This window comes from Taudactylus pleione, unplaced genomic scaffold (genome assembly GCF_031769625.1).
Source record: "Taudactylus pleione unplaced genomic scaffold, aTauple2 ptg000174l, whole genome shotgun sequence".
In the NCBI taxonomy this organism is placed as follows: Eukaryota; Metazoa; Chordata; class Amphibia; order Anura; family Myobatrachidae; genus Taudactylus; species Taudactylus pleione.
This window is the reverse complement of record NW_028284576.1, coordinates 134,601-159,978: the sequence shown is the minus strand read 5'-3', so window position 1 is coordinate 159,978 and position 25,378 is coordinate 134,601. Positions and strand designations below refer to the sequence as shown.

At 42.1% G+C, this 25,378-nt stretch overlaps 1 long non-coding RNA gene across 1 annotated transcript in view; it reads left to right on the top strand.

Moving 5' to 3' along the window:
* The first annotated feature begins 211 nt into the window (after positions 1–211).
* Positions 212–25,378, top strand: part of LOC148520543 (uncharacterized) — a 75,229-nt gene continuing 50,062 nt past the window's right edge. The window contains exon 1 of the long non-coding RNA XR_015878861.1: positions 212–287. This is a non-coding gene — a long non-coding RNA (uncharacterized LOC148520543). The remainder of the gene's footprint in view (positions 288–25,378) is intronic.

Genomic DNA, 25,378 nt, shown 5'->3' with positions numbered 1-25,378 from the left:
AGAGACATTAGCTTATTATTTTTGCAGTTAGAAGTGGAGTTAAGAGCTGTTTAACTACTAAAAATATAGGAATCTGTACTGGTACTAAAACTGTTCATTACAGAGGATCCCAAACACGGTCCTCAAGGCTCCCCAACAGTTCAGGTTTTAGAGATAACCATGGTTGAGCACAGGTGATTTAATTTGTACCTTAGTCAATTTGGTTTAACCACCTGTGCTCAACCATGGATAGCAATGAACTGTTGGGCAGCCTTGAGGACCGCGTTTGGGAACCTCTGCTTTATTAGGTAAAAATAATTTTCTCTATTGCACGAACAGTAAAATGTGTTATCTTTTATTATCATTTTTGTTAATCAAACGAATCACTTTGAGCCTGTAGCCATGGACAAGGATTTTTGTTGGTTTGAATATTTGCTGGGTAGCAATAGATGGAGCAAAGATAAAACAAAATAATAATTTGTGAGAGTTTTTTATTTTTCCTGATTGTGTTTCACTTTCCACATGTGACCTAAATAAAACAAAAGGCAAAAAAATACATTTGTTTCAATGTGCTTACAAAAATCATTATATTTGTGCTGAATGGGAAGGAAAAGCATTATAGACTTCCACTTCTGGAGCCACAATTAATACATTGCTTATCTGACATAAATATAGTAAATAGGAAAACAATTTGATATAAGTCACACAGATTACATATTATAATGATGAAAATATAGTATTTATATTGTAGCAGCGCTAATAGCTAGTAAAACATGGAGGACTATTCATCAGAACGCTATATTGAAGTGAAGCACTCTAGAGGAGAAAAATCCATAAAGCAATAAGGCAAAGTCTTTATTCTGCAAAAATCTCAACAATAAGTGCCAATCACATGATAAATTGTTTACAGCCCCAAATGCATACACTTACTGTATATATATTTTTTTATTAGAACATTGTACTTTGTATCACAAACACCTATCACTTTCTCTTATATACAAATGTTGTCTTTTTTTTTTCTATGAATACAAACCAGTATAATGCACATCAACATATCTTTATTTAGAATTTAATTTCTGGTTCCCATTCCTCTAAAGGTGGGTACACAATGCAAAGATATACAGTTTATCTGCAAATCGAGTGATCTGCAGATATATCTGTAGATGATGGTCGTTCATATACACTGAACGACCATCATCTTCCAGTCAGCTGAAGGTCCTGCTTGCCGGGAGGGCGGGATGGGGGCGGACCCATACCCCGCCCCGCGGCTGCTGCTGCTTGTGTACGGGCGATCGGTGGATCAACCAATATATCTGCCAGTGTGTACCCAGCATAAGACTAAGGGGTCTATTTACTAAGCAGTGTTATGAGACAGAGTGAAAAGTGATAAGAAAGTGATAAGGTGCCAGCCAATCAGCTCCCAACTGTCATTTTTCAAACACAGCCTGTGAGATGACAGTTGGGAGCTGATTGGCTGGTACCTTATCACTTTCTTATCACTTTTCAGTCTGTCTCCTAACACTGCTTAGTAAATAGACCCCTAAATACAAATAGAGCACCACTTATCTCAGATTCTTCTTTGATATTTTTGTGTAATGGTCAGAAACGGTCTGAGAACATTGCCAGTAAAAGTTGTGAAAAGGAAACAAATTAAGGGGTCTGTTTACTAAGCAGTGTTAGGAGACAGTGTGAAAAGTGATAAGGCGCCAGCCAATCAGCTCCTAACTGTCATTTTTCAAACACAGCCTGTGAGATGGCAGTTGGGAGCTGATTGGCTGGCACCTTATCACTTTTCACTCTGTCTCCTAACACTGCTTAGAAAACAGAGCCCTAAGTCACGTACTGTATGAATGGCACAGAAGGGAGTTTTGGTGACAGCTGTTACAAACAAAAGGGAGAACCAGGGACATGGTCGTGGAAAGTTTCCTAGTTTTTAGCAGCCCATCTTGACTGTGAGAGCAGTCATCTCATAGACAAACACAGAGAGGAGAGGGGGGGTTCCACTTGCCCATAAATGTTGGTTTTTATAGGGATCACTTCCAGCTAGATAAATCATTTGAGAAAACCCGCTAATACTTGCAGGAGATACTTATCAGGAGGAAACCAACCAGTTGCTAAGTAACTCACTCGTAGGTATATTACATTAAGATGGTAAATTAATCCTTTTGGACTGTGCAGACATGAACTAATGAAATACACAAAACATTTTATTCACTCGCTTCTGACACTGGGAGGAAATGCAGTCGCTCATCCTCTGTCAGGTCAGATCCACAGCTGAGATCTGTCAATCAAAGGCCAGCAGTTGTTGCTAGGGGAGAGTTGCAACCCTTCCTGATATCATGGTAGGGGTCTGGACTCACCATGTGGAGCTGATTACTCTCTGCACCTGGGTGTTTTAAAGGGAAGGGTGTTTAAGGTAACAACTGCACCTTTTCAGATGTGATGTTATCCCTGAATATGGCTTTTGAATAATGCTGAGAAGTTGGAGTCTATTACAATATTGTACTTTTGCTAATGCTTCCAAGTCCCAGAGTGCCACCCATATTTGGAGTGATTATATATATACCTCGAAAATGTTGGATCTACAGTGAGTGTCTGTATCATCATTTATTAACAGTCCCATAAGTGGCACTATTTTGTACTATCTATCTATCTATCTATCTATCTATCTATCTATCTATCTATCTATCTATCTATCTATCTATCTATCTATCTATCCAAGTTTACATATACACAGTACATCACATTAGGCATATCAGATGATATATTCAAACATCCAGTATGGATCCACACAATTATTCAGTGCTGACAAGGCATCCCCATAGAGCCTTATAGCAGATCGCATGCCACGGCAGGCTACCGTAGTGTGATACTGTGGATATTAATTTTTTTTTTTTAAATCACAACTCTATAAAATGTCTACTCAGGGGTCAGAGGACCTTATTCAGAGTTGGTTGAAGTGGCCACACGGTCGTACGGGAAAAGGGTCCGGATATGCAAATTATGCACTCGCATGTTGCATCCCTAAGATCGGATCGGCAGCTGGCCGACCAAGGGGAGGAAGCGGCCGGAAGACAAAAAATATGCCCCCTTCTCGTACGCATTACACGTCATCTCTGGGCATAAAAGGATTAATTGAGACCATCGGGCACCATTGGAACTGGTCGTAGAGCTTAAGGTTGACCATACCCTCTCTTAAGCTCTACGATCATGTCAGTGTAAAAACCTCCCATGTCACGTGTGCCATGACGCTACTTTGTTAATTATGCACTCCTATAAAACGCTGTTCGCATAATTAGGCACGCCTGCGTTCGGATCTCCACTCCCCCGTTTTCAAGCATCTTCCCCTGTTACCACCCACAAACGCCTCAATCTGTCACTCAAACTACCGACCTGGCTGTGTTCAAGGAGAGAGAAATTTCTGATCGTAGCGGCTAGTTTGTGAACTTAATGCATGCGCAGTTTAGCAAACATCGGTGGCGTACCGTGCGGCCGCTTCGACCGACTCTGAATGAGGTCCAGAATTCCATCCACCGGAGAATGCCACGCAGGAGGCCACTCTATACGTTTCATCACTCGGACTACATCAAGGATGATGATGCCTGGTTTATAGACAGGAGTCACTTCCTTGATTGCCAATTGGCCAAAGAATAGTATGCAAGACTGTGATATATCCTATTATAGAGACACATCTATCAGACATTTTTAACAGGCATCATCATAAAAAATTACAATAATTAAATGCGGGGGTGACTTTCCTCACTAGAAACGGTCCGGTAATATATTGAACTTTTTTAAACAAATAAATGTGCTTAAAATTTGCTCAACTATTCCATAAATTACAGGGCTGATGCAGAATGTCTCGTAGCGCTGGTGTATCATACTCTGCAATGCAAAAAAATCTAAACATATGGTGGGCCCAGGTGATACTTATCAGACCCAGGGATGTTTGATCCTCAGATTTGGGTTCAGTAGCCGGGGGGTCTAAGGTGGATTGGAGGCAGGAGACGGGGTGGTTGGATGTAGGTCTTCCTCATAAACTATTCCCAGATGTTTATGAGTCCTAGTCCAGGGCGCGGAGTTTAATCCACTCAGTGGTGTTCACCAGTGACCCCTCCAAGCGGGATATGGGTTTTTGCAGCACCGAGTGAACAGGTCGCAGCCCTTAGAGTAGGTATCTGGGAAAAGCAGAAGACAAAAGAACACAGTTCACTAGAGGACCAGACACAGGTGGTAAGGAACGGGTGTCAGCAGTCACACTCAAACTAGCGATGATATAGCTAGGAGGTATTTGCAAGGTGATCAGTGTCCAGATACTCAATAGCAGTGTAACTGGAATGACTCCGGATACAGGGTAGTGATGACAGCCATCAGTGATCTCAGACGCTGAATAGAGATGTCAACTGATGAGTATTCAGACAGTGAATAGAGGTGTTAAACTAGTGAGCACCCAGATGCTGATTAAAGGTGTTTACCGGTGAATATTCAGATGCTGAATAGAGATGTTAACTGGTGAGCACCCAGATGCTGATTAGAGATGTTAACTGGTGAGTATCCAGATGCTGATTAAAGATATTATACTCAGGTTTTGCAACTAGTAGAAATACTTCAGAGAAGTGTGAGCCTTGGAATGCAGTCTCAGCGAGTAACCACAAGAGAAATTAAGTTGCACAGGCAACTTCCTGCACCAAGAGTCAGGTTTAAATACCCTTAGGTAGCTTGTCATTGGTCGAATGAGACAGCTGACCGACCATAGGCTATCATTAGATGATTCTTGTCAGATGACATGAACCAACATGGCAGTGTCCATGTCCACTCTCATGGTACCAAGACGCACACATGAGGATTCTGGCGGACCCCGAGGAGAATACTCAGTCACTACATAACCTTAGGCCTGGCATCCACACGCCTAGGAGCACGGAGATGTTGGCATAGGTGTAAGTAACGGCCGATTCCAGGCCGCATCCTGACAATACTGAGGGCCGTGACCAATCTTGGAGGTGTAAACATGCAACCTCCAAGTTACATTTGTCCTCTTCAACAGCTGGTCCAGTCCCCCGCCGGGACCCTTGAACAAGCCCTGGGCTGGATAATTAGTAACCGCAAACCGCTCCCTCTCTGCACCCCTGCTGTATCACACGCAGCTATTTCTGTATGTTACACTTTCATTATGCAGATACAAAAAACTCTGGGCCTGATTCAGAGCCGGACGCTATTTGCGCTCGCTCGTTCAGAAAAAGGGGCCGAATATTTAAATAGAGCGCTCGCTCTTTGCGGTCTGTTGACACCTCTATGTCTGAGTGAGCGAACAAAATATGCGCTCGCTATTTTGCAAAGACGCCCCCTGGTCGTTCGCATCATACGTCATCTCCGCTATTTATTAGATTAATCGAGTACATTGAAAGGCGTCTGAACTGCTCGCAGTGCTTGTGGTTGGATTTTCCTACCGCAATCATACGAGCAGTTCAGGCTAAAAGACAACCAAGTGACGTGGCCGATGAAGCTGCTTTGTTAATTATGCACTCCCATTAAACGCCCATTTTGACCGTTTGGCACGCCTGCGTTCAGATCTCCACTCCCCGTTTTCAAGCACCTTCCCCTGTTACCACCCACAAACGCCTCATCCTGTCACTCAAATTAGCAGGCACTCGCTATTTTGCGAACACGCGATTTCCGACCGCACAGACTGGTTTGCGCATGCGCATTACGACCCATACGCATGCGCAGATGTGCGAACATCGCCCGGAGCGAACGAGCGGCAGCTTAAGAGCGGGTCTGAATCACGCCCTCTGTCCTTAAATGATGACTTACTTGGTAGATATTCAATACCACATTTGTTGAGTGCCAGTTCCAATTTATAATGAATAATGCCAGGCTCCCATCATACAAAATAAAATAAAAAACACATTTACAGTTTTGGTGGTGAATAGCATTGATACATTACGTTTCGATGCATTGACACATAACTTTTAGCAGATTAGTGTTACTACAACCCAGCTACTAGACTCTCCACCTCTGTTCTAAGATAGTACTGTCGCTTTCTTTCAGGATGAGTAAAATTAAGGGAAACGAGTTTAAAAAAAAAAAAATGCTTTGTATTTACTGAAAATAGGACAAAGGCTTTTTAATTAGTCAGAAATTTGCATGTGAGATGTAAATCAATAAGCTTTCATAGACCATCCACTTATACATCACTGGCACCAGTTGTACTAATTCATCAATCAAGATTCATGACACAAATAGCGCGCAGGCTTTTAGTTCAGGGTGAACATTGATTACGAGAGATACCAGGGAATTATACAAGCGGATGTCTGCACTTATTAGACTAATATGGAATACCTGTGCATTGACAAATTGTCTATTAAGGGGTTGCTGCTTATTTATTTATCTTCAAATGTAACTATTAAGGCAGAGGATAGCTATTTAGAGGATATATATATATGTATATATATATATATATATATATTCTCATTTGTAATGTATTGTCAATTGCACTACTGATATGTATGTGTGTATATATATATATATATATATATATATATATAGTGTATATATACACAGTACTGTGCAAAAATTTTGGGCTGGTATGGAAAAAATGCTGCAAAGTAAGAATGCTTTCAAAAGTAAAAGTATTAATAGTTTATTTTATCAATTAACAAACTGCAAAGTGAATGAACAGAAGTGAAATCTAAATCAAATTAATATTTTGTGTGACCACCCTTTGCCTTCAAAACAGCATCAATTCTTTAATTCTTCTAGGTACACTTGCACATTTGTTTTTGAAGGAACTCGGCAGGGAGGTTGTTCCAAACATCTTGGAGAACTAACCACAGATCTAACGTGGATGTATTCCTGCTCAAATTCTTCTGTTTCTTCATGTAATCCCAGACAGACTTGATGATGTTGCGGCACAGTAATGAGTGTCTCCAGGCAACAGTGAAGCATGGTGGAGGTTTCTTGCAAGTTTGGGGCTGCATATCAGTAAATGGAGTTGAAGAATTGGTCAGGAATAATGGTTTCCTCAATGCCGAGAAATACAGACAGGTACTTATCCATCATGCAGTACCATCAGGGAGGTGTCTGATTGGCTCCAAATTTATTCTGCAGCAGAACAACGACCTCAAACATACAGCCAATGTCATTAAGAACCATCTTCAGCGTAAAGAAGAACAAGGAGTCCTGGAAGTGATGATATGGCCCCCACAGAGCCCTGATCTCATCATCATCAAGTCTGTCTGGGATTACATGAAGAGACAGAAGGATATGAGTAAGCTACAGCTACAGAAGATCTGTCGTTAGTTCTCCAAGATGTTTGGAACAACCTCCCTGCCGAGTTCCTTCAAAAACTGTGTGCAAGTGTACCTAGAAGAATTGATGCTGTTTTGAAGGCAATGGGTGGTCACACCAAATAGTAATTTAAATTAGATTTCTCTTCTGTTCATTCACTTTGCATTTTGTTAAATGATACAAATAAACTATTAACACATGCCTAAAACTTTTGCACAGTACTGTATATATTTTATTTTCATTTGTAATGTATTGCCAATGTAACTATTTAGCCAGAAGACAGCTATTTCAAAGTATATACAGTATATTCTCAATTGTAATGTATTGTCAACTGTTACTGGTTACATACACGACAAAAATAAATCACGGAACACATTATGGGGTAAATTGTGAAATGTTGGCTATTCTAAGGGTTTACAGAGGAGAGATAGCCAACCTTCAAGAGAGAGAAAGTGAAGTTACCCATAGCAACCAATCATCTTCTAGCTATCATTTATCTAGCACGGGCTATAAAATGACAAAAGCTGATTGGTTGCTATGGGTAACTTTATAGAAACAAACAAGTGTGTGGTGACTTGCGCTTACAGACCGGCTGCTGGGGTCCAAATCCAAAGGATCAACAATCCCTTATCCACTAAATACACTTAAACACAAGAGGGAAGGCACCCAGCGCTGTTCTGACACCGGTGAGATATATGCCCATAAAGGTATATTTGAAAGCCTCCTTTACTTCAAACCACCATCGTTTGTGAGTGACCACTTCAAAACATAAGGTCCTTTAGTGTGGAACCTCAGCGTGATCTACTGCAGAAGGCATGTTCCTTTGTGAAGAGCAGATGCCGGGTTCTGGCACTGCGTTTTGTTTCTCATAGTCAATAATTTTATCCAGAAAATCGCTTTCAAAGTTTTCTGATATTTCCCTCAGACACTGCAGGCTGTGCTCACTCAGGACGTCTTTTTTTTCCCAGCTCAGTAAAAACATCCCATAAACTCGTTACTTTCTCCAGAACAGCCAGAGGAAGCGCATATGCGAATATCGCCTTCACTTGTGCCAGTTACTGTCAGGTACAAGATTTCTGAGATCAAAGAGTAAACACCATGGTGTTGGGAGAGGCTGCAGTGGGGAGATTAATTTAGGTATTTTCCTTTCCACCACTGCAACACTCTCTGGTCCTCAGCTTCATGCCAGCAGCGACTTCTCTTCCGTGGCCAGCTCTTCCTACTTCTTTTCTTATGGAAGTCCTCTTTCTCTCCCTGGAAGAGGACTTCCATAAGAAAAGAAGTAGGAAGAGCTGGCCATGGCAGAGAAGTATCTGCTGGCAAGAAGCTGAGGATGAAGAAGCTGAGGACCAGAGAGTGTTGCAGTGGTGGAAAGGAAAAGACCTAAATGAATCTCCCCACTGCAGCCTCTCCCAACACCATGGCGTTTACTCTTTGATCTCGGGAAGCTTGTACCTGACAGTAACTGGCACAAGTGAAGGCGATATTCGCATATGCGCTTCCTCTGGCTGTTCTGGAGAAAGTAACGAGTTTATGGGATGTTTTTACTGAGCTGGGAAAAAAAAGACGTCCTGAGTGATCACAGCCTGCAGTGTCTGAGGGAAATATCAGGAAACTTTGATAGTCAATAATTTTATCCAGAAAATCGCTTTCAAAGCTTCCTGATATTTCCCTCAGACTCTGCAGGCTGTGCTCACTCAGGATGTCTTTTTTTTCCCAGCTCAGTAAAAACATCGCATAAACTCATTACTTTCTCCAGAACAGCCAGAGGAAGCGCATATGTGAATATCACCTTCACTTGTGCCAGTTTACTGTCAGGTACAAGCTTTCCGAGATCAAAGAGTAAATGCCATGGTACTGGGAGAGGCTGCAGTGGGGAGATTCGTTTAGGTCTTTTCCTTTCCACCACTGCAACACTCTCTGGTCCTCAGCTTCTTGATCCTCAGCTTCTTGTCAGCAGCGACTTCTCTTCCATGGCCAGCTCTTCCTACTTCTTTTCTTATGGAAGTCCTCTTCCAGGGAGAGAAAGAGGACTTCCATAAGAAAAGAAGTAGGAAGAGCTGGCCACGGAAGAGAAGTCGCTGCTGGCAAGAAGCTTAGAACCAGAGAGTGTTGCAGTGGTGGAAAGGAAAAGATCTAAATGAATCTCCTCACTGCAGCCTCTCCCAATGCAATGACGTTTACTCTTTGATCTCAGGAAGCTTTCTACCTGACAGTAAACTGGCACAAGTGAAGGCGATATTCGCATATGCGCTTCCTCTGGCTGTTCTGGAGAAAGTAACGAGTTTATGGGATGTTTTTACTGAGCTGGAAAAAAAAGATGTCCTGAGTGATCACAGCCTGCAGTGTCTCAGGGAAATATCAGGAAACTTTGATAGCGATTTTCTGGATAAAATTATTGACTATGAGAAACAAAATGCAAATCCAGAACCCGGCATCTGCTCTTCACAAAGGAACACGCCTTCTGCAGTAAATCACGCTGAGGTTCCACACTGAAGGACCTTATGTTTTGAAGTGGTCACTCACAAACGACGGTGGGTTGACGTAAGGGAGGCTTTCAAAGATACCTTTATGGGCATATATCTCACCGGGATCAGATCAGCGCTGGGTGCCTTCCCTCTTGTGTTTAAGTGCTATTGGTAACTTCTCCATTTTCTTTCTCTCCATCTCCTCCATATTTTATTTTACTTTACCTCTGTGTGTCCTACTCTGATTCTGGTGGCAATATAAGAATACAGTATACTGAATTTTGGTTCTAAACTACATTTGTGAGCTGAACATTTCAGGGGACATGAACTGCTAGTAGACAGAGTCCTCACAATGCTTCCCTCCCCCATTCACTTCAATTGGACTTTTGGAGCTGCCAGGATTATTGTTAGTTTGTGAAACAATGTTGCTGCAATGACCCTTTGTCCTGTACGGCAACTGATATGAAGTCCTGGCTACAGAAACCATGTCCACAAATAACCATATTGCCCATTGGGGCACATGAATCAGTCTGTTGCAGGCTGCTGATTAATGTTTTTGGGTTTGATGTCAGGGGTCGCTGTGACATTAACAATGGAACAAAGATGGGGATTTACCATGTGACAGACCTCCCAACTGTCACCATTGCCCAGACCAGTCTCCATTCACACAGCTCACCGTGATTATGGCGTAGTGGGCGGGACTTTGTCGGAAATATTGTGTACATTACTTAGCTGTTTTTCTCCTTGCCAGCAGGAAATATGGCAGCTTGTGATATCCCTATAGTCAGATGAGGGCCATCCACTTTGACACCATAAGGGCAGATATAATACACCAGAGATCAGGACCATCACTGGCATTTTGTGTGTTACTGAGCTTGTTGCTGAAGTCTGTTCTTTGTGGTCTTTAATATTATATTATTTGACTACTGGAGAGAAGAGGTGTCTTCTGGAGGACAACAGAAGGTGGAGTGGACATGGGGGTCCTGGTAAGTGAAATGTTTGGGGCAGTAAAACCAATCTATAGCATGTTATTCTGTGTGGCATATGGACAGTAGTAATAGGGGTGTTAAAGAAGAAAATTAGCAAAATTTGGCTACAATAATAGATGGTCCATGTGAGCGGCCAGACGTCCCGGCGGCGCAACACATTGAACTGAATTGACCCTTGACTCTACCAAAAAAACATTTATCAAAATATTATTGCTGCAGCTCATGATTTTTTCAATAATACAGTGATTGCAGTTTACATGTTATTTATGGGTAATTATTATAGCTACAATATAAAATGTATCTTTTTCCGATGAAACTTTTAAGATGACATTTTATTAGAGACTGGGTTCAGGATGCAGAAGAGCAGAAACAAGAAACCTACAGCAAAACCACTGGCAGAGAGTAGGGAGAGGTAGGAGAGGGAACTCTCAGGGGAGGGAAAGGCAGGAGAGAAATAATTCCAAAAGTCCTATACAAACTGAGAGGTCTAGAATTAGAGTAATGCAAAGTCCAACTACCATCACATGGGGGAAAACCATATTTCCCACAGTGAGATAGATCAGACAAATAGACAAAATGACGAGTCACCAATACGCACAGGATGAGACACCAGACTCCTATATCAGCTGTATAATGAAAACCTAAATTCAGGACCAAGTCTGTGAGATGTCCTGCAAGCATGTTTTCCATCAATCATGCATTGCTCAGTTGATACAAAGAACCTCAATTGCCCTCTACGATGTACTCCTTGCTTTCCACCACACACATGGAGATCTGGCTGTCCTGTCTCCTGAGAGCTTTCCTTCTCACACATGGAGACTGTCAACTTTCCTGAAAGCTTTTCACCATGCATATGGGGCCCTGACTGTCCAATATCCTGAGAGCCTTCCACCATGCATATGGAGACCTGGCTGTCCTATCGCCTGAGAACTTTCCACAACACACATGGGAACCTGGGTCTTCTTTCTCCTGAGAGCCTTTTCACCACACACATGGGGACCTCCTTGTCATATTTCCTGGCAGATCTACAGTATCTCACACATGGAGACAAGGGTATTCTATCTATTGAGAGCTTTCAACTACACACATGGAGACGTTGCTGTCAAATTTCCTGAGTTGTTATACCATGCACATGGAGAACTGGTTGTCATATCTCGTGTGAGCTTTTCACCATGCATATGGAAACCTGACTGTCCTATCTCCTGAGAGCTTTCCACCGTGCACATGAAGATCTGGGGGCTCTTTCTCAGGGGAGCTTTTCACCACACACATGGAGACCTGCCTCTCAAATTTCCTGATAGCTTTGCCACCATGCACATGGGTACCTGGCTGTTCTATCTCCTGAGAGTTTTCCACCACACACATGGGGACCTGGCTGTCCTATCACCTTAAAGTTTTCCCAACATACCCATAGAAATGCAGCTCTCCAATCTCCTGACAGTTTATTTGTATATTTCATGTTAATAATTTTTTGACTAAATAAAAAAGAAAATAGAAGTCCTGGTGTGTATAAATCATTACCACCCAAAGAATGTTATTATCCTATAAATTAACTGATTTATATGACCAAGAAGAATCACCCTCCAAACATTATTATTCAGGTATACGTTATTTGAGCAAGCAGAAAAGTTTGCTTGTTATACACATTGTAGGTTACATTTAGACTCCATGGGAGATGACTTGTTACTGTCGCTGGAGCTTCTGAAGCTGTTGCATTGTCAGTTTATTTCAAAATATTATTAAATGGATTTTATTTGGATCAATATCTTTTTAGATAGAGAAGCCTGTAGTGAATGTAGACTTTCAATGTTGATGAGTATAATATTAGTTGATTTGTAAAGATAAAGAAAACATATACAACCAAATGACATTACAGACCTACAGATGTGTCCTGCTACATTTTTACCGATCGCGCTACAAACATGCGCACGCATCGCGCCACGCGATTACCCGCAGCAGCATACGCTATGGCATGCACTGTGATCGTACGATGCATTCCTATGTCGGCGCAGGTGCGAACACAGTGAGCATATCCCCTCGCGCGCAAACGCCATTTCTGCGTACGCAGCACAGATGTAGCAGGACACTTCTGTAGCTTTCTAAATTTCCACTCTTTTTTTTTTTTATCTTTTAGGCTAAAAATATTCCTCACTTATTGGGGCATTTCACACCTTTTGTGCACTTCTCCGAAAACACAAAGAACTTGGGATCCTATTAATCAGGGGTGATAACCCTTTTTTGCTGGTGAACAAAACTTGGGACTTCGCTGGCCGTTAATCTTGAATTCCACTTTGATATAACACCAGCGATAATCCTTTTCTCACAGACAATAGCCCAGTTCTTGCAGACTAGCAAACCCCATAGAAATTTATGGGGGTAATAAAAATGTTTTTTTTTTTTTTTTTGAGCTGCAAAAAGCTTTCTGACGTAATAAATTGATTTTCTCCAAACATTAACACCAACTAAAGATTCCATTAACATAACGTAAGAAAAGCAAAAAAGTATTGATTATACAAATAATTGTCTTCAGTGCAGGCCTCTTATCAGAGAATACTTCCTCCCCCTGCAGAAAATTGTTTTATAATATATCTGCCACTATTATTTGTTACGTATAACATTTTTATTTGGATAACTACTATAAATTGGCTCTTTAGAATGAATCCTTGGAAAGAAGAGAAATGAATGTCTGACTTTACACTTCACCCCTGTCAGTGCGAGAACTGAGGTGAAAGACTATCTCTATTGTGAGTCGTCCAATAAAGACTTTACTGAGAGTCAGAAATGCACGCACCCGGTCGATTGTTGCATTCTGTGCGTGCATGTGTGAAACTGCCACTTCGATCAGGACTGCAACTACGCAGACCCATCGCAGAGTGATTGACAGGAAGTACCGTTTGTGGGTGGTGACGAGGGTGGGGGGGGTCGGCGAAACACAGGTATACCAGTGCGTCTCAACGCCATTACAGGGGCGTGCTTAATTAAGCCCCTGCGATGGCATATGTGGCCTGAACTCTAGATAGCGACAGGAAGTTTAGCAGTTTGTGAGTAGGGTTTGACCTGCCTTAATTGTGCGTGAGCCTCCGATGGTACTTGATGGTACCGATGTTTTCCCAGACTTGCAAGGTATTATAGATGTGAGTAAAGGGAAGTGGGCGTCTTTACGTTGTGTTGCGGCGGCATTGTGATCGCAGTAATTTGCATAATTTCGCAGCAGAACTGCGTACGCTCTTGCTGCCGCAATCGCATCAGCGATCCTTGCTGAATCAGGCAGTGAGATAATGATAAAATGGAAAGCAGACAAAAAGGGGAAGTGAAGATGCTGCCCATAGCAACCAATCAGCTTCTAGCTGTCATTTTATAGAATGTATTGATAGCCAGAAGCTGATTGGTTGGTATGGGTAACATATCTAGAGTAGGCAAAGTAGAGGTAATATTGAGGGACAAAAAAAGTGGGAAAAGCAGTAGCATTCCTCGACTTTTGGGAATACAGGGTGAAATGTTAGTATGAGGTCCCCCATCAAACGATGCAGGATATCTCCCAATATTGTCACTAGGTAAATTGTCACAGTATGGGCGGGATGCATCAATGAGAAAAATGCCATTAAACCCCAAAAATGCGTGTTTGACCGCATTTCTCATATGCACCAAGCCCCGGAGTATGCTTAGTTATGGTGGGTAACGCCATCTTTGTGATGGCGTTACCCATAGAAGCCTATGTCCAGAAGGACATTGGAGGAGCTTCTGGGTCATAGACCCGGAAGCCCCTCCATGACAAAGGGCCGCTCTTACCGACAGATCGGTCCTTTGCAGGGATCATCATGCATACTGGCGTTACCAACGCCGACATGCTGCGTGCGATGACTGGCAGAATGCATCACATCATGGGTGTGATGCGTCATGCATCCCGCCCTATGTGCATTATCGCAACATGGCAGCATCTTGACAAGAATAGAGGAACTCAATTATTTATAGCGATGTGCGTTATGGTTTTCCAGAAATCCGAATCCATCCAAATTTATGAACCGGAAGGATCCGAGTCTTGGTTCTGATGTCCTGAGGAGATCCAGACTGATCTGAGTGGTGGTTCTGATCTTCCCGCACTTCGGAGTTCAGATTTTAAATCTGAAGTTTGGGATTTGGATAGGCAAAAATGTCATGATTTTAGCTGTTTTTTAAAACTTTTTTAGCACTTTTTTGAAACAAATACCCCAGATCCAAAACAAAAACACTTGAGGGTGGTTTTTGCAAAATGAAAACACGAAGATGAGTCCAGATCAAAAACACGAGGGTCAGCGCACATCTCTAGTTATTTATATATTAGTTATATATACACAGTACAGGCAGTGTTTACATTAATTAAGTTTAACACTGATTATTTTGATTTGATTTAATGTGAGTCCTGGTGCACAGATATAACACAGTAACACTCCAGTGTAATCCATTAAAGCTCTCAGTATTTCCCTGAAAGTCTGATGTCTTACTCAGCCACTCTGGGGCTCGTAATACCGATAAGTCTTTTAATATGAGCAGCCCATATGCACTGTATACATTATATACATTCAGCTCTTTCAAGTCTATCTCTTACTCCCTTTGTCTGGGGATGAATGCAATAAACGCCCCCGTCTGGACCAGCTTCTCTTGTGTCTGTGATGCTCTTCATATATGACAGCACCTGAGTAAATCTATACATGCTGTGATAAAAGGCTTCTGCATGAGTACAATCCTGGGAGCACGCAGGGCATCTACCGTGTAAATAATTAATCTTTCATTTCTTTTTTCAAGTCAATGCGCAAGAAACAAAAGAAGCAGGCCTTTAAAGCGTTAATAAAGTCTTTAGCATAAATACTTTGCTGGTGACAAAATGAGAGAAAATTATATCTTTCTTTGTTAGGATTTTTCCTGACTGTGAGACAAGAGCAATAAAATACTTTAGATTAAATGCAGTGGATGAAGTCTACAAAGTGCAAAACATCTGCTTTGAAACCACCGATAACCATGATTTCCACCAAAGGTGGATGGAAGGTTTTTGTATCAGCAAAAAGTTTGCACGGGTGAGAGAAGGAGTTTGGCCGAATGAGGGCATCGGTAGAGCAAAATTTTTTTTTGGGTGAGAGACTATTGAAAGAGGATAAAGGCTGGAGAGGTCTCATTTTTCCTGGAGTCCATTTTGTGTGATGTAATAAACACAATTTCGATGTTCCCTCACTTTCATGATTGGTATAAGCCTTAAAAAAGGCAAAATGAAAACTTTAATTAAGTAAACAGACAGTAGTAGAGCAGTAGAAAGTTGGAGTAAAATGTGACATTTGAACCACTTCATACTATTCCCACTCTCCATCTGGTATTCACACAGGGGGTGGCGAACCGCGTGGATCCCTGATAACGTTACAATCTTGAGTAATGACCTCCAGCTTGTGGGGGTGTCATCTGAAAGCAGAGAATAGAAGTACACCTTAAGGTGTGATACACATTTAAGTTTTACCAAAACAAAAACATGGCATCTTAGGATCCACAGCCGGTGCACATGGTAAATACATATGTCTAACTCTCTCTTTGTTTTCTGTGCACTCTAGTACAGTGATTAGGTAAATTAATGATGTCTCTACATGACTGAGGGTGACCATTAAGAAGTAGGTATTTCAAATTTACAGTAGCCCTTTTGCTTTACTGATGTCACACTCCAGACCTACCAGACCTACCAGTTTACTTATAAGGGACCAGTGCCCTGTCTCCTCTCATAGATGAACATGGTCTTTGCATATTTGAAACAGGGGCATGCACACACCCATTCTTTAATCCCCCATCACATGACTGCAAATGCAGATAAGATTGCCATCCCATTCATTCTGCAGGCTATTTAAGTCTGCTTAGTGCCTGGTATACAGATATGTATGACTCCAGTACAACTGTGCATCGTGCCTTGCTACCTTTAGCTACAGCATTCCAGTCTCAAATGTCTTGTGCCTCATTAGCTTCAATCCTTTGAGCCTCTGGTCCTCATGTGTCTCTTGCTTTATTGCAATCACTTATACCAGTCTCTGGTACTTAGTTGACTTGTGCATCATCATCATTTATTATCATCAACCCATTCCTGACGGTCGCATCTGATACACAGGGGGCTGCGAAATGTGTGGATTCATAATATCTATCAAAACTTCAGTACTGACATTTCTTGTGCTATTATTTTGATGAATTTGGATTCTTGAACTTATTCTTCTGTCCTTCTGGGTTCCACAGATATGTTGGGGTTGTTGACCATTCTTTCAACCACAGAAGTGCAGTAGCGGTAGTGGATGGACATGTAGGACCTGTAATGCTTATTTATCCGCCATGGACATTTTAAGCTGATCACTGTAAAAGCAATCTACAGTACATCTACTGGAGCTTTGTAGTTTGGCATATGGTCTGTAAAATGAGTGGGAGAACAGTAAAAACGTTAATTCAATGGGCCATTTGTTCTGTGACTTAGGGCTCAATTTACTACAATCCGCATTTGTAATGCAGATTGTAGTGTGATATTATCAACTGAATTCGCATTGCAAATTCAGGCAATATCACAGGGATTTACTAAAAATCCCTTGCAAGGACAGAGCTTGCGAGAAAGCTCTGTCCCTGTGAATCACGATATTTTCGCAAACAAATACCGTTACTAGAGCCCTGCGCATGCGCCGTCCGGCCGCCGCTGCTACCCCACGGTGCTAAGCCCCACCCCCGACACAGGGCTTTCCCCGGTATTTTTTTACAATTTATTTTTAATAACTTTGGTCAGATCACATTTCCCATTACAATTATGGGAAATGTGATCTGATTACTAAAAATAAGTGATACTTAGGGGTTGGAGTAGAATTTTACGAATTCTACTCAAATTGCCCTGTAATAACTATAGGTGATACTAAAATAATGTGAAAAGGTGTGATAACACAAAACAGCCTTTATCACTTTATTTTAATCAAAATTATGTTAATAAATAGAGCCCCTATTCTTGATGTATTTCAAAAGATTACAAAACTTTCTTTCATGTGTTCATCTATTAAATGTTAAATGTGATAGTCTGTGAATTACACACATATCTACATTACCAGACTGACGGGCTATGGCCTGATTTAGATTGCAAAACTTACATGATTTTAGCAGTTTTTAAAAACTTTTTATATATATTTTTTTTTATTAAAGAAAAACCCAGATCCAAAACCAAAACACTGAAGGGTGGTTTTGCAAAAACAAAACCAAAAGACGAAGATGAATCCAGACCCAAAACTATAAACAAAATACAGTGGTTAGCGCACATCTCTAATTGTAACCTAAAAAATAGTAATAAGATTAAATGATGCTGCGTTTGCAACACAAGTACCATATATTGTAGGTGACTGTGAAATCACCCCTCCCTCCATTTCAGATTACAGTTGTGGAATTACTCCAGGTTGACAAGATTGAGTTCTGTTTGTCTGCTTAACCCAGAGAAAGGTAGAAATCCCAGAGGGCTTAGCGGTGACAGACATCTCATAGAAATGAATATTTTTCAACTGCATCTCATTTTAAATGTTGACAAATTTGTGGTCGCAGCAGAATGTAGAGAAGGTTGTTTACAGCTCAATGCCGGCGTGACAGTTTGTCTGTCGGGATGATGTGTTTGCTGAATATGTCATTCCACACTCAATGGAGTACAACTACCATTTCTGTGATAGGGTCAGGGAGAAGGAGACAACTGGAAATTGGGGGGTAGAACAGAAAAAAAGGCCATATTATAATGTAGTACAAAGTAGAGTGTTGCTAAATGAATGGGAAAAGGATTTCATAAAGGATAAAGATGCCCGAACAGAAAGAAACATCCCATGAATATTTTTCAGGAGTTTTGCACCAGGGAATAATCTGCTAAAATAGTTGATAAAAAAAAGTTAATTTATGCTTGCGGCCATTTTTATAGTGTAACCGTGAAAGGGACCGTCACTTACCTTGATGCGCACACTTCCTTTTATATTGCACCTAAAGTGCGTACTGTAGGTTTGTCTAGACCGGTTTTGTCATTTGCAGAGAAGCAGAATTGTGCACATGCAGATGGAAATGGTTGGGTGAATGGAACGCATTCCCGTTGCTGTATGGAGTAAAGTGCTGGTGGCACCTTGGAGGGGCGCATACTGGTTTTTGCCACTCAACCTTAAGAAGCAGCAAGATCTGGGGTCCCAATGCTTGTGGACTCCCTCTTATTGTGGAATACAGCCCAGGCTGTCTAGCTCTAGGACTGGGTGAGGATTTGGGAAAGTGGGCATAGAGTCCCTTTTATATTATTTTTTAAAAATGTTTTTTACTTTAATCAGCTCCGCAAAGTCAGAGCCAGCTTGGGGGCTGGTGTGCGGGAGGTTTACCTTTTTCTGAAATCAAACAAAAGCACCAGTTATGCCTCCATCTTGGAGGGAACTTTACTAAAAATCGTGTTGGTCTGTTTTTGCAATCACGGGAGTATTTTGTCATTTTTGCAAACACAGGAATTTACTATGGCAAAAACTGGAGTTTTTCAGTTTTTTACAGGTGAACACGGGAGTTTTTAAATTTAAAGTGCGGCTGTAAATACCAATACAAATGAATACACCATCATCTGAAAACGGCAGTACTTTCCAAAGACAGGAATACAACATGGGAATTTACCAAGAATCATGATTATAATCATAGGTGTACTCTAAGTTAACACAGTTTAAAAATAGAAGTGTCAATTAGACCCCCCCCCCCCCTCAGCAGCGTATTTGGTAGAAACATACACTGTGTTTCTGCCTCTACTTCTTAAAATTAATGGTTAATATGAAAAAAAAAAAAAAACTTGCGGTTCCACCCCCAAAGCATAACCAGCCCCCAGCACCTGAGCCAGTCCTGGTTCTAAAACTACAAGAGAAAAAAATGTGTAGGGTTCCCCGTATTTTAGGAACCAGCACTGGGCTCTGAGAGCTAGTCTTGGTGGTTTTAAAAATAGGTGAACCTCATGTCATTTTTCCACCTATTCTTAAAACAAGGACCAGCTCTCCAAGCCCAGTGCTGGTTCCTAAACTATGGGGAAACCCTACATGTTTTTCCCCCTGTATTTTTAGAACCAGGACTTGCTCAGGAGCCTGGGGCTGGTTATGCTTTGGGGCAGGGGAAACCCCACGTAAGTTTAAAAAAATATTTAACAATTTCATAAAACACACAAGCAGCTTGCTTGTTCTGAAAGGAAACACAGGCAGGATATATGGGGATTAAACACAGGTAGGAACGATCACATACACCATCTGGAAACACGATCTTGACAAACACGGTAGCTTGGTAAATTACCGATTTTCTTTTTAAAAAAACCTTCCAATTCTGACCCATGTTTAAAACCGGACAGACTCGGGCAGGACACAATTGTTAGTAAATTTACCACTTGTACTTTGGCAGAGAAATTTAATTTTGGGGATCACTCCAAGTCGAGCTTCACACACACAAATGAGACACAGGAGTCAGTTGTGGTGTCCTCTCACACTCAGGATTTATTTAGGTCAGAATTAGGGCTAAATTAAGCAATAATTCAGAAAATAGAAAGAGAAAATCTTTACCTAAAGAGAGAGGGTTGTCTTAATGTGATGGGAGACTGTATTTTTTGTGACATCTACAGTACACTGTTTCCTAGATGTTCCCCCTTCTTCTGACGTAAACCTTAACTTTGAGGAACCTGATGCAGAAGAGGTACCAGCCTTGATCTGTGCCGTGTGGTCCATTGAAATGCTATGGTGCAAATTCAAAGTACATCTGATGTGTTTCATATCTGACGCTGAAAAACATTTATTCAATACACCACTCCTCTCCCACACACCATTATTAACACTACTAAGGTAATTCCAATCCATAAGACCCTCTTCTTTCACGGCTATTTCTGTTATCTCCTGGTACTTCTCCTTAGGAGAAAGAGAAAAGCAAATTAAATAAATTTAAATTAAAAATATCACAGTACCAATAAGGAAAATAATAAATTAAATGAAATAAACAAGTAAATAAATAAAATGCAAAGAAAACTAAAATAAATAGTGTTAGCAAATAGCAGCATGTAATGTTTAAGCTCTTGTTCTGGGTGAATTGGGTGCCCGCTGCTGTAATGCAATGCTACGGGTAACTATCCCTATCTTACCCTGAACCTTGTTGGACGTGGAGTAACTCGCCTGGACTTCCCTCCGGCGCCAGTATTTGCTTGCCGGCGCTCTGCAGTTGATGGACACTAACACTGTGTTCCGTCTTCTGTGTTGGGGTTGCGGCTTGCTCCTGTCAGTTTAGATCTTGTCTTCGGCGTTCTTTCTGGCTTATAGCTCTATGAGGAAAATACCGTCGGCTAGTGTGTAGTAAACCCTTTACTACACACCCGCCGACAGCTCTTTACGCGCAGCATTGCATCACAGCAGCGGGCACACAATTCACCCAGAAAAAGAGCTTAAACATTACATGCTGCTATTTCTTAACACTATTTTAGTTTTCATTGCATTTTATTTACTTACTTGTTTATTTATTTCATTTAATTTATAATTTTCCTTATTGGTACTGTGATATTTTTAATTTAAATGTATTTCATTTGCTTTTCTCTTTCTTTTACGGTAGTGGTTTCAGTTATATTATTACACATATACATATATATGAACTATATTACACACATCATCACTTACACACACTATTAATAGATCCCATAGTTACACAATATTATTCATCATTGTTCATTAAGCGCTTCCCACTCGTTGCATTAATATTCAATTCCTATTGCAAATAAGAAGCATGGAAGCAGCTAAACAACCGAGGTGCGCTACTATTATTAATACTTGATCTGTACTTCTCCTTAGGTAATAAGCAATTGACATCAACCACGGTCATATCTATTTTTGCCAAGCAAGGAGCTGGCCAGGTGATCACCACACTTTACTCCAATGAATGTCTTCTCTCATATACAAGGCTTCCGCTCTGGCTCAACACCCCGTGCCCGGCAGCCTATCAGGGCTCTGCCGCTCAGGTCACAAGGGGGTGAGCACCTGAGGAAGGGAACTCCTGACTCACTGTCAGCTGCTGCTGACAACTCTTATATATGTCTCTTGAACCGGACCTTCTTTCCCTTACAGGAACCAAATCACTCCCACCTATATCACTTCACATGATCTTCTATAGTGTATGTGCACATCCTCACCAAAGAAAGAAGTACCATAAAATATGTAACTAAATGAACCATACCTCCCAACATAGTCGAAGTTGGAAGGGGGAAATAATGCGCGCCGCCAAAAAGGGGGTGGTGTCTACCACCAATGGGGCGTAGCTTAGTGTGGGTGGTCATGGTCTCATCTAGCACCCCCATTTGTTCACTCTGGGGGCATGCCAAGCAGTCCCGAAGATGCTGGGCTGCCCCCGTAGACTTAGCCTGCGCAGTAAAGCTGCATGGCATCTACTCACCCGCTGCTCTGCTATGCATAGCAGTGGTGTGTGTGTGCTCTCCCCAACTCTCCCCACCACCACACTGTGGGACACTGCGGCCCACAGGTGGGACAGTCCCAGAAAAACGTGACTCTCCTGCCCAAAGCGGGACAGTTGGGAGGTATGCATGAACCATATATACTTTTTACCTCATAAAGTGTACATACATATCCTTTACTAAGTACTAATGTGACATTAGGATACTTCTGCTTATACTCTTGGTCATTTGCCTCAACAGTTACAGTAAGAGGAAATAAATGTAATGTATAGAAATCTGCAGGAGGGATTCTACCCTACGTAGCGCTGAGAACATTCTATGGATGAACAGTAACGTAAAGGCCAGTTAAGTATGTGCCATTTTCCAGGAGTCATTTCACTTTTGTATTATTTTGGAGGGAGGCAGCACTAAGTTCCAAAATTCTGTTTCATTGTTTTAATTATTTTTAAAGCTGAATGCATGAGCTTTATCTCACGTCTGATCTGTGAGCCAGGTTGTGACTATTCTGATGCTTTGATAGGATACAGGTTACCTCTAGCCATGTCCATTTCCAAGTCGCTTAAACACAAATAATAATTAAAGTACAGTAAACTTCACTCTGGCAATAGAGATTTAGGGCAGTATCCAATAAAGTAAAACAGGGATTTTTTGCCGATAATCCCCGCTTTTAGCTAATTTTTTTTTACCCAAAAACTAATAGGATCCGTGATAAGTTCACGGAACTATGGGCCTGATTCAGAGCCGCTCGTAAGCGGGCGCTCGTTCGTTCCGAGCGATGTTCGCACATCTGCGCATGCGTACGGATTGTAATACGCATGCGTGAACCAGTCAGTGCGGCTGAAATTCATGTGCTCGCTAAATAGCGATTGCCTGCTATTTTGAGTGACAGGAGGAGGCGTATGTGGGTGGTAACAGGGGAAGGTGCTTGAAAATGGGGAGTGGAGATCCGAACGCAGGCGTGCTTAAAGGTCAAAACGGGCGTTTTAAGGGTGTGCATAATTAATAAAGCAGCGTCATCGACCACGTCACTTGGTTATTTTATAGTCAGATCTGCTCGCATGATTGCGGTAGGAAAAACCTACCACAAGAATAGCGAGCAGTTCATACACCGTCCGATGTACTCGATTAATCTAATAAATAGCGGACATGACGTATGATGCGAACGGCCAGGGGGCGTTTTTTTCAAAATTACGTCCGCATGTTTTGTTCGCTCGTTCAGACATAGAGGCGTGAACAGACCGCAAAGAGCGAACTGTTAATTTAAATAGCCACCCCCTTTTCTGAACGAGCGAGCGCAAATGGCGTCCGGCTCTGAATCAGGCCCTATGTGTTTTCACTATTGCACTGGCCAAAAACTGTACTTTCGAGAGTAATTTTTTGGGACACATCAGTACCCAAAAAAGAAATCCTCAATTAGTGCCGGCATCGGACCGGACTTTGGGGCTAATTGGGGATCCTTTAGTGCCCGAACAATATTACTATGAGGCTTGTCAAATAAAGGGATGAAAAAAGTTGACTTGAGTCAACACCCATAATGAACATGTTATGGCCATAAATATAAGATGTCTTTACTGGTACAGAAACTCATAACAAATTTCACTTTTATTTAAGCAACATGCTGAGCATATGTTACAGTAACTCTGTACTGTTGGGAATGTGTGTGCAGCCTTGATGGTTCCTGCTGTACACATCTTCACCTGGCTCTGTAGTTTGTTTTGTAGTAGTGGCTGTGGTCATACTCACTGTTACAGATATCTGGTTCTGGATGGAGCGGAGCTTGTGGCGGAACAGGGATACTGACATATTACCACCGACTGAACTCTCAGTATGGGTGTACAGAGCTCTGGAACAAAGGATCAAGCGGTTAACGTTGGTGTCCATCCTCCATCATGTCGCTCTACATAGTGGCAAAATGGTGCCGTGCCTGCACAGATACACTATCGGCGGCCATCATTTTTAAGGGAATTACGTTTTCCTTGAGAAGCCCTTTTGTTGGAGACTGTTCAGTAGCGCACTTCATTACTAACAGGTATTATGTCCACACACGCGTATTATGTTCTGGTGTAAAGAAAAGTAACTTTCCAGATGATTCTCAGAATCGCTAGCATCTAACTCTGCATCAATACGCCCTCGCTGAACTTTGTCAAATGTGACAATGCCCCATTGCAGCCAAGATGCAATCGTGGTGTGTACAACTCTTTCAGCGCCCGTACGTGCGTGTGCTAAGTTCCAAAGCCTGGGTTGTACAAACAGAGCCTTAACTAGACTTTTTGGTGCCCTGTGCCAGAGAGAGTATTGGTGCCCCCCCCCCATTTTTTTAAATAGGGACATAAGTTACTGCACCTGAAAAAGGGCAATGGACTCATGGGGAAGGGCCGTGGAAGAGATAGGGGAGGCCAGGAGATGCTGGGGATAAATAGGGACATAATATAGTGAACCTGAGAGAGGGCCATGGCCTCATGGGGAAGGGCCAGGGAAGAGATAGGGGAGGCCAGGAGATGCTGGAGATAAATAGGGACATAATATAGTGAACCTGAGAGAGGGCCATGGCCTCATGGGGAATGGCCAGGGAAGAGATAGGGGAGGCCAGGAGATGCTGGGAATAAATAGGGACATAATATAGTGCACCTGAGAGAGGGACATGGTCTCATGGGGAAGGACCAGGGAAGAGATAGGGGAGGCCAGGAGATGCTGGGGATAAATAGGGACATAATATAGTGCACCTGAGAGAGGGCCATGGCCTCATGGGGAAGGGCCAGGGAAGAGATAGGAGAGGCCAGGAGATGCTGGGAATAAATAGGGACATAATATAGTGCACCTGAGAGAGGGCCATGGCCTCATGGGGAAGGGTCAGAGAAGAGATAGGGGAGGCCAGGAGATGCTGGGAATAAATAGGGACATAATATAGTGCACCTGAGAGAGGGACATGGTCTCATGGGGAAGGACCAGGGAAGAGATAGGGGAGGCCAGGAGATGCTGGGGATAAATAGGGACATAATATAGTGCACCTGAGAGAGGGCCATGGCCTCATGGGGAAGGGCCAGGGAAGAGATAGGAGAGGCCAGGAGATGCTGGGGATAAATAGGGACATAATATAGTGCACCTGAGAGAGGGCCATGGCCTCATGGGGAAGGGCCAGGGAAGAGATAGGAGAGGCCAGGAGATGCTGGGAATAAATAGGGACATAATATAGTGCACCTGAGAGAGGG